Source organism: Gorilla gorilla, chromosome 11 (genome assembly GCF_029281585.2).
Source record: "Gorilla gorilla gorilla isolate KB3781 chromosome 11, NHGRI_mGorGor1-v2.1_pri, whole genome shotgun sequence".
Lineage (NCBI taxonomy): Eukaryota > Metazoa > Chordata > Mammalia > Primates > Hominidae > Gorilla > Gorilla gorilla.
This window is the reverse complement of record NC_073235.2, coordinates 14,973,156-14,983,490: the sequence shown is the minus strand read 5'-3', so window position 1 is coordinate 14,983,490 and position 10,335 is coordinate 14,973,156. Positions and strand designations below refer to the sequence as shown.

Here is a 10,335-nt window from a genome sequence, read left to right as displayed (position 1 = left end):
TGGGCCAGGCACTGTTAAAGTAAAACTTCATGTCTTAGTCATAATAGGCAGCTCCAAACAATGGTCTTCGTTTTTGTTTTTGGCATGGAAAAATACATAGACATACAAATGTTCACTTAAGACAAAAATTAGCTCGTATATTTCAGTACATCGGAGGAAGACAGATAAAGAATTTAAGTCCAATTAAGAGAATCCTTGTATCTTCTATACATTTCTGTCTATACATTTCTAATTGTAAGGCAACTCTCTTGGCTGTTGTGTTGGTAGTAGCAATTATGTCCATCCCCATGGTCATCCAATCCCTGATGGAATTTTCCTGGTGAAATTGGATTGGTAGAATCAGCTCTTTGCATATTATTTCCAGCAGTATTTCTAGTTCTTCCATACCAGAAGTAAATGTTAATTAATTATGAGTAAGAGCTGTCTGAGAAGGTGGTGGCATAGTCTCGGAAGTAGCGGTCTCAGATGGTGGCATAGTAGTCTCGGGAGTAGTGGTCTCAGATGGTGGCACAGTAGTCTCAGGAGTATTGGTCTCAGGTGTCATGGTTTCTCCAAATTTAGTTGTGTCAAATGTTATCAGATCATTCAACATAGATACTGGGGAACCAGTAAAAGAGTCCACATCACTATAATCAAATGTTATATCCTCTAGGTGAATCATAGGAAATGCTGGTCATTGAGTATGTTCATGTGATATTATTATATAAATGCAGCATGATAGCTTGTTCCTACAAAGAAGTATGCACCTTTCAGTATCTAAACATCGTCTTCTGCAATGTCCTATATTATTCTTCCAACATTTTTGGGGTTCAAAGCTACCTGTAGAGAATAAAATATAGGTCAAATTTTTAACTCTGGCATCAACATAACTTTTCATTCATTCAAAAATTTACACTGACTGACATCTAGACTAATATGATGTCAAGTACAAAAAGCCATTGAAAGAGACAAACAGGAGAACAAAAAGTGTATATTAAAACTGTGCTATGTGCCATCAAAGAAGTTGTATGGAGAAAAGGAGAAATGTAGAAAAATAGAGGGATGGAGAGATAGAGAGCATAATGAGACTGATACGAAACCTAGAAAGAAAGGATGAAAATGAAAAGCCCAGGACCAGATGGATTCACAGCTGAATTCTACCAGATATACAAAGAAGAGCTGGTATCATTCCTACTGAAACTATTCACCCAAAATTGAGAAGGCAGGACTCAACTTTAACTTATTCTATGAGGCCAGCATCATCCTGAGACCAAAACCTAGCAGAGACACAAGAAAAAAAAAATTTCAGGCCAGTATCCTTGATGAACATCAGTGCAAAAATCCTGAACAAAATAGTAGCAAACTGAATCCAGCAGCACATCAAAAAGCTTATCCACTACGATCAAGTAGCCTTTATCCTTGGAATGCAAGGTTGGTTTGACATATGCAAATCAATAAATGTGATTGCTTATGGATAGCATTTAAAGTACAGAAATTGGTAAACCATGGTGGTTGGAATAATATGAGAAAAAAAGAGGACTAGAATTAAATTCTAGTGAGTTTCAATATTAAGAGATAAGAGATCAGATAAGAGGAAACGACTTAAAGGGACCAATAAGATAAGTCAGATCAAAACAGGAGAATAAGACTCTAGAGTCTTAAAGCAGACCCCCAGCAGAGCAGAGCTCCAGCAAAGATTTGAATATAATAGTTTAGTTGAGAGACAATTCCTCCTTAAAAAAAAATCAGTGGAGAAATGTAGAAATCAGGAGAGCAAGAAATCCAAGAAAAGGTGAGTTATAACCTGTTATTATCATGAGATCATCTATCAACTGCTGGCCAGCAGGATGGCTGTGTTCTGTTTGCTCAGAGGACAATCCCACAGGGAAGCCCAGCAGCCAGGCTGCAAACAAGCCTCAGACTCATGGATGAGCCTGGGGGACATGTTACTTTCCGTTATGTGAAATAGACACAAAAAGATAAATACTACATGTTTTCATTCATAAGCAGGAGCTAAAAAAGTTGAGTTCATAGAAGTAGACTGTAGAATAATGATTACTAGAGGCTGGGAAGGGAAAGGAGGATAGAGAGAGGTTGGTTAACAGATAGAAAATTACACCTAGATAGGAGGAAAAAGTTCCAGCATCCTATAGCAGGGGTCCCCAACCCCTGTGCAGCCAATGGATACTGGTCCATGGCCTGTTAGGAACCAGGCTGCACAGCAAAAGGTAAAAAGCAGGTGTGCAAGCATCACCACCTGAGCTCCACCTCTTGTCAGATCAGCCAAGGCATTAGAGTCTCATAGGAGCATGAACCCTATTGTGAACTGTGCATGTGAGGGATCTAGGATGTGTGTTCGTTGTGAGCCTCTAATGCCTGATGACCTGAGGTGGAACAGTTTCATCCTGAAACCATCCCCACCACCACCTTCACCTTGTCGAAAAAACTGTATTCCACAAAACTGGTCCCTGGTGCCAAAAGGGGTCCACTGTTCTATAGCACTGTAGGGTGACAGTAGTTAACAATCATTTACTGTATATTTTCAAATAGCTAGAAGAGACGATTCTGAATGTTCCCAATATAAAAAAATGACAAATGTTTGAGGTGATAGATATGCTAATTACCCTGATTTGATCATTACACATTGTATACATGTATCAAAATATCACTCTGCATCTTCTAAATATGAATAATTATTACACATCAACTAAAAGTAGAAGAAAAAATAGCATTTAGTTTTTATTAAAAAAAAAAACAAAAAACTTAAAAAAATGTTTAATTGGGCATCAGGTCCTGAAGGTGCAGTGTTACAGAAAAACCTTGAAGAATGAAAGGGTGCACAGTTACAGTAAAAACCTTGAAGAACTAACATCCATTTATGTTTTCTTCCCATAATAGCCTTGAACTGCAAATAAGTGAATTACCACAGGAAAAAAAAATATTACCAAGCCTCAAAGTTATTCTACATGAGGCTCAAAGGACCTGGACTATTTATCCAGCTTCCCCCGTAGTTGACAGATGATCCAGAGACAGCTGATAATTTTCTGGCATTTCTGGATTGCCCTGTACGGGGGTATTTCACAAGCAGTTGTTGAAAGACTGGAGATACTGACATTTGCAAGTCGGGCTGATATGCATGAAAACAGAAAATGCATAAAAGGTTATGGGGAAAGTTGTATCAGATGTGACTACATTAAGCAGGAGAGGAGACTGTTTCTTAAAGGACAGAGTGGTCATTTTGTAGTCAAATACTGCTGAGAGGTTAAAAAAAAGATGAAGGCAGGAAAATGTCCATGCTTTTAGTAGTATGAAGGTAACTTCATACTGAGGAGAGCAGCTTCCGAGTGGTATGAAAAAAGAAACCAAATTGCAGTTGGTCAAAATGTGAATGAGAGAGAAGTGAATGCAGGACCTGTAGATGAGACTCTTAAGAAGTTTAGCTCCAAAGAAAAGCAGAGAAATAAATAACTTATTAGAGAGCAATGTAAGGTTAAAGGAAAGCTTTCAGGTTTGTTTTGAAGAACGATAAATACCAAATGGTGCTTGCAAGCAATGAGAAAAGAAACAAGCAGTCTGGGCCCAGTGGCTCACACATGTAATCCCAGCACTTTGGGAGATCGAGGCGGGCAGATCACCTGAGTTCAGGAGTTCGAGACCAGCCTGGCCATGGTGAAACCCTGTCTCTACTAAAAAGTACAAAAATTAGCTGGGCAAGGTGGCGAGCACCTGTAGTCCCAGCTACTCAGGATGCTGAGGCAGGAGAATCACTTGAACCCGGGAGGCGAAGGTTGCAGTAAGCCAAGATCGTGCCACTGCATTCCAGCCTGGGCAACAAGAGCAAGACTCCATCTCAAAAAAAAAAAAAAAAAAGCAGAAAAGGAGAGATTAATATAGAATAGGGTGATGAGATGACAGAAGGGCACAGTCACAAATTCACACAGAGCAGACTGATCTTTAGATGGAGAAGACACGTTTCTCCATTTATGGCAAAGGGGACAGAGGAAATGAGTGAAAACTTCCTATTTGAATTGTTTAAATAAATGGGGCATGGGATAAGCTGAGGGGGAGAGCCATGTAGAGGAGAGGAGCAGGAAAATAAAAGACAAATAAAGGTCAGGACAAAATAGTTGTCTAAAAAAGAGGGAAGATGGCTGGGTGTGGTGGCACAAACCTGTAATCCCAGCACTTTGGGAAGCTGAGGTGGGTGGATCACAAGGTCAGGAGATCGAGACCATCCTGGCCAACCTGGTGAAAACCTGTCTCTACTAAAAATACAAAAATTAGCTGGATGTGGTGGCACATGCCTGTGATCCCAGCTCCTCGGGAGGCTGAGGCAGGAGAATCACTTGAACCAGGGAGTTGGCGGTTGCAATGAGCCGAGATTGGGCCACTGCAGTCCAGCCTGGTGACAGAGGAAGACTCTGTCTCAAAAAAAAAAAAAAAAAAAAAAAAAGAAAAAAGAAAGAAGGTTTATTTACAAGAGAAATGCAGTAGGATTTCCAAGCAGTGTGACTACTCATTTGAGGGGTGAGGATATAAATCTAAAGGGAAACTAGTGTGCTGTATTGTATGTTCATTTATCAAGCAGTAAACGGCATGATCATCTTTCTCAAGACAATTGCCCAAGGAGTACCTAGATAAGTGTATTCTAGGCAGAGGAAGCAGCTAGAGATAAGGCTCTATGGAGGAGGAAGGCTGGTATATGTGCAGAAGAGCAAGTAATTTTCTACACAACCTCATTTGAACTGAATGTGATAATATATATAAAACATATATAGATGTATGTATGTATGTATATATTAGGCTCACAATAATTTGGTTTATATTTTATCCTCTGGGGAATGTTGGCTCTAGTCCAACTTCACCAATTATTTATTCTACCTTCACTCTTCTAGAGTCATTTATTCTATCTTTGTTATTTTACTGGCTCGATTTTACTTTGTACTTCGTGGAATTTTCTATAAGTTTCAAGTCTAGACCTTCCACTTCTTTTGTGCAAGACAGACTCTAACCTTGCTTCTTCGTTCCTCACATCTACAAAGATTTATACCTTAATTTTTTTCCTCCAGCATTATCCATACTTGAAATATGTCATCTTGGCTCTCTTCTTCTACTTTGTCTTTGAATTGCCTTGTTCTGTCAATTATTCTTCAAAATTGTTTCTCACTTACATTTCTTTCTACTGCTTTTAAATTATCCCCTCCATTCTTAAATTAGGCTATAGTCACACAGTCATCAAAGTTTTGGGCCCTTGAGGTACATCTGTGAACTAAACAGACAAAAATCACATGGAGCTGACTTTCTAGCAGAGGGAGACAGATAATAAAAAGTAAATGCACTCCCTGCTAGACTGTATGGTTTACAGAGTTAAATCTAAGACCTGAAACTATGGAACTACCTGAAGAAAACCTTAGGGAAACACTTCAGGACGTTGGTCTTGGCAAAGATTTCTTGGGTAAGACCTCAAAAGCACGGGCAACCAAAGCAAAAATAGGCAATTAGGATTACATCAAACTAAAAAGCTTGTGCACAGCAAAGGAAATAATCAACAAAGTGAAGATGTAGCCCACAGAGTAGGAGAAAATATTTGCAAGCTATCCATCTGACGAGGAATTAACAACCAAAAGTATATTAATATAAGGAGCTCAAAAAACTCCATTGCAAACAAAAACAAATAATCTGATTTTAAAACAGGCAAAAGATTTGAATAGACATTTCTCAACAGAAGACATACAAACAGCCAACAGGTATACATAAAAATATGGTAAAAACATGGTAAGGATGGTAATTTTTAAATGTATATTTTACCTTAATAAAAAAGTACATTATTTTGTAGATGAAAAGGTGACAAATGGTTTGCAGAAAGAAGGGAGAATAGATTTAAGGGTAATAGAAGATTCATAAACAGGAGTTGCACAAGCCTGTGTAACAAGGTGATGATTAAACAGCTTGAAGGAGGTAAAGGAATTAGTCACACCAGTATCTGAGGCAAGTACATTCTAGGCAGAGGAAACAAACGAAGCTCTATGGGTTGAGTAAGTCTGATATGTTTGGGGAAGAGCACTGGGGCCTGTGTGGCTGTAGTGGAGTGAACAAGGACTATAATAGTAGGAGATGAGGTGAGAGAGGTCATAAGGGCCAGATCCTGCAGGGCCAGGTGAGCCACTGTATGGACTCTTGTTACCGCTCTGAGTATAGAGGGGGCCCTAGCAGAGTTTTGAGCAAAAGTACGTGATCTGACTTCCAGTGTAAGCGGATCATGCACTATGTGTCTTCACAAGATGGTAGAAGGGAAGAGCAGAAGGACAGATATCATGAGGAAGCTATGGCAATAACACAGGTGAGAGATGATGGTGACTAGAATCAGAGTGGTAGCAATGGAGGTGACAAGAATAATTGCATTCTGGATATAATTTGCAGGCAGATGTAATAGACTTCCTGATAGATATGAGTGTTGTAGGATATAGAAAAATCAAAGATAATTCCAAGAATTTGGTTTTAGCAGTGGAATGATGGCAATTGGGAAAAATTCATAATTTTTTTTTTCTAGAGTGACGACAGTCATTTTTTTCAAAGAACTTCAGTCTGGAACTATTATGTTGTTAGGACATGTGATCTTCATCACCAGTATCTCAAAATCCTAAAATTAGAAATATGACTAGCAATTGTATGTTTCTAAGTAGGGGAGCCATCTAGCCAAAACATTATCCCATGTGTGGAGTTCTTTCTAAAACATACCAGATATATAATCAGCTAGCATCAACTTAAAATATATCTATGGATAGCAGTCCACTGATAGCTTGGCTTGGTAAAAAGTTGCTTCACAAGCCATCAGGTGCTATCTCACTTGAAAACACATAATATAAAGCCCAGAGAGACTAAATAGCTAAATTTCAAAACAAAACCTATAAGAGAACACAAAAATGAAAATCTCTAAATCAAAAGAAATGAAAACTACCTCTCCAAAATAAAAGGGAAAGAGAGACATGGACAATTTGTAGAAAAGTTAAATATACATTAAGCATGTATTTGAAGTTCGACTTCCCCATTACTCACAGACATAAATAAAAGTTAAATATTTGTATATAATATTTCATTTTTAGGACTTGGCAAGTATTCAGAAATTGATAATACATGAAGCAGACAGAAAAAAGTACATCTCCAGGAATTTTATGCTGAATGATTTATGTATAAGAAAGGTTATACCAGCCATCCTTGTCTATAAAATGTAAATGCACTTATTTATGCAAAAACAATTTGGCTAAGTAATTTAAACAGTATCCATTCTATAAAATTTATACAGTCATTGGAAATACAGTTTTTGAAAATATTTAGTAAATGGGAAAATACTAATAGTATAATAGAAAATTTATAAGTAGGCTATACATTTTTATTCAAATAAGAAAACTGAGGAAGAACAATAGACCAAAAATATTTTGTCTCTTTTAACTTCTTTACAATTTTTTTACTTCTTTACAATTTCAAAATTTCCAAATTTTCAACAAATACAGCAGTTTATAATCAGAAATGAATGTAGATATTAATTCTGTAACTCACATTACATCAACATGTGAATCAAGACATAACAGATCATAGGCACAGTTATAACCATCTAATAGACATGAATAGCATCTTTCTAGGCAACATATAACACCTCCAAATTTAACAAAAGCCAAATTTCTTAGTATATAAAGATAATTAAGAAAGTTTAGAAATCTAATGGACTGGATGTTCAAACTGATTTATAACTAAAGTGTCATGAATTCAAACATCAGGACCTCATTTTCACATATTAGAATGTAAAACTGAATGTAGTAGAAAACTGAATGTAGTAGAAAAAACAAAAAGGACTGATGAGGGTGTGGGAAGCTGACACTCTTGCAACTGGTGATAGGAGAGAAGAATAGTTCAGCTTTTCTGGTAGGTGGTTTGACTGTGTGTGTGTGTGTGTCCACATGTCCAGTCATAAATGAAAAGACATACATTTGTTTACAAATTTTTCTTGCTGAATTGTTTTTGATAATTAAAGACCTATTTTTCAGCAGTAGCGGAGTAATTAATGTGAGGCAATTCATCTGCTCCTCCTCAAAGTTTTACTTATTGATTAAAAATAATGAACTAGGCTTATGTATGGATAAGATGTCTCTAATATATTGCTAGTACATTGCAGAACAATTCACATGGTGCATTTGCAATTGCATTTTTTAAAAATCTAAAAGGTATACACATGCAAATATAAATACATTTGTATTTGCTAGGATATATAAGAAATTGGTAACATTGATTCTGAAGGGGAAGACTGAAGAACTGGTATTCTTGGACAGACAAACATTTGTCTTTTCCTTAAACCCTATAAATCTATCGATTGCTTGATACATAAGTCAATTGCAAGTATTATTTTTTAATAAAAAGTTAACAATTTTCAAAAGTAGCATTATTAAATAGTGGAAACAGACTGTTCCTATTCATCTAAAATTAGAAGGTCCCCATTGGTCACTAGTCTGTCTATCCTGTCTTCACTCCACTTATTTCCACTTCTACCCCAAACATATATATTGTCTCTTCCATATGATAGTGCTACAGAATCTACAAACTGTCAATGGACTTGTTCACCGTACCTAAGAACATGAAAGTGAGGGCCTCCCTCTGAAGGTACTCTCCGGGCAAAGAAGAATTCAAGATGCTAGGAGAACTAATAGGACACAACAATGAAATAGATACAACAGAATAATCAAAATGGAAGTGAAGTGAGGCTGAACTAACATTGGATAGTTATGTAGAGAGAGAGATAGGGTGGCTCAGAGCATTAAGGAAATTCTTGTCTTTGGAGAAACGCCTCAGAGGACAGCTTGCTAGATGCCCCTAACAGAAAGATTCTCAGAGACTAGGGGCATGGAGCTGCCAAAATACGAGCATTCTGCTGCTTTGTTGGCCCAGATTTTTCCTGCAGATTCCCTCTCTTCCCATCATGATACCAGGGGAGCCCAAGGGCAACAACTCATCCTAGTCATCATCTCTGCTTTATAGGGTTCCATTACCTTTGGTCACCTGAGTTAGCAACCCACAGATAATGAAGGTCAGCATCAGGATATTCATGGCTCCTGGGAGAGAGGGAGCTCTGTGTCCTGAGGAATACAGAACACTGCACAGCAAGGAATTTAAGTGGTCACCTTTACTGGTCTATCATGGGTGATGAACCAGAGAAGGGGAAAATGCCATGCCACCCAGATCACCAGACTATTAATTTGCAACACTGAGTGTGCATGACACAATAATGTCTGCTTCTAGAAATTATTAAAGAAAGCTGAGGCCTTATGAGATAAGCTATTATCCCGTAGAACTGTAAGGTCTGATGGAAAGAAACAGCCCCAAGAGGAAGTTTTTGTTAACTTTAGATGGGCTCAATTGTCCTTCTCCTCTGTCTGTATGCAGCACTTTGTACATACCCAATGACAGCAGAATGGTGTGTAAAGATATCACTTGTGGCAGTCCAATAGCTTACAACATCCGGTATTCACCTTTTCTTCTGAGTGATCACCCCAATATGAATTCCTGTGAAACAAGAAAGACACTTTTTAACTAATAAGTTCATAAGATTCCATCAATTATGAGACAGAAGGAATTTGGAGTGAAAATAGTGAAAACAGGAAAACAGGTTTTATTGGTGCTCTTCTTTTTCCCGTTCCGCTGTCCCATCAACTCTTTTCCCTCATTCAGAAATACAAATAAGAAATGAAATATTGAGAGAGAGGAAACATTTTAAAAGGAGAGGGAGAGAGAAAGAGAGAGAGGAGAGAGACCCAATGTAACATTATGCCCCCCATCCCCACTACCAAAGGAGAAAAATATAGGAGACATTTGTGAAATTGCCCAGTAGGAGTGATCAGCATTTTATCTCCTGGAAGAGTTTGCTGAGCTGTATTTCTCCCACGTATGTTTAATACCACTAGATACCAAGGAAATCAGGAAAATTTAAAAAAAATTTTCTAAACAGCTGCACTGTTTAGAAAAAAAACTGTAGCTCACTGCCCGTGTTCATTTAATTTTACATTAACATGCTCTGGAGGCTGACTGATTTTCAGTGTGAAAATACAATATACAAACTGTTCTTGGAATTATTTTTAAACAGAACTAACATCAGAATCATCTGAATAATCAGAATCATCTATTTTGGAAAAAACCGGATTCATTAAATGACTCTTTGGCCAAAAACTGTTTGAGAACAATGTTAACATGGTAATGCTACGCTTTCTAGAATTTGACATTTTCAGCGATCAAGAATTTCTATATTTTGTAAATGGAAATACCACTGCTAACAACAAGATGCTATAAATAGAATGATGATTTGTGTTTTCA

At 37.4% G+C, this 10,335-nt stretch overlaps 1 pseudogene; it reads right to left on the bottom strand.

Annotated features, from left to right (window-relative positions):
• Positions 1–403: 403 nt before the first annotated feature.
• LOC129532035 (beta-defensin 125-like) lies at positions 404–9,075 on the bottom strand (annotated as a pseudogene).
• Positions 9,076–10,335: the final 1,260 nt, after the last annotated feature.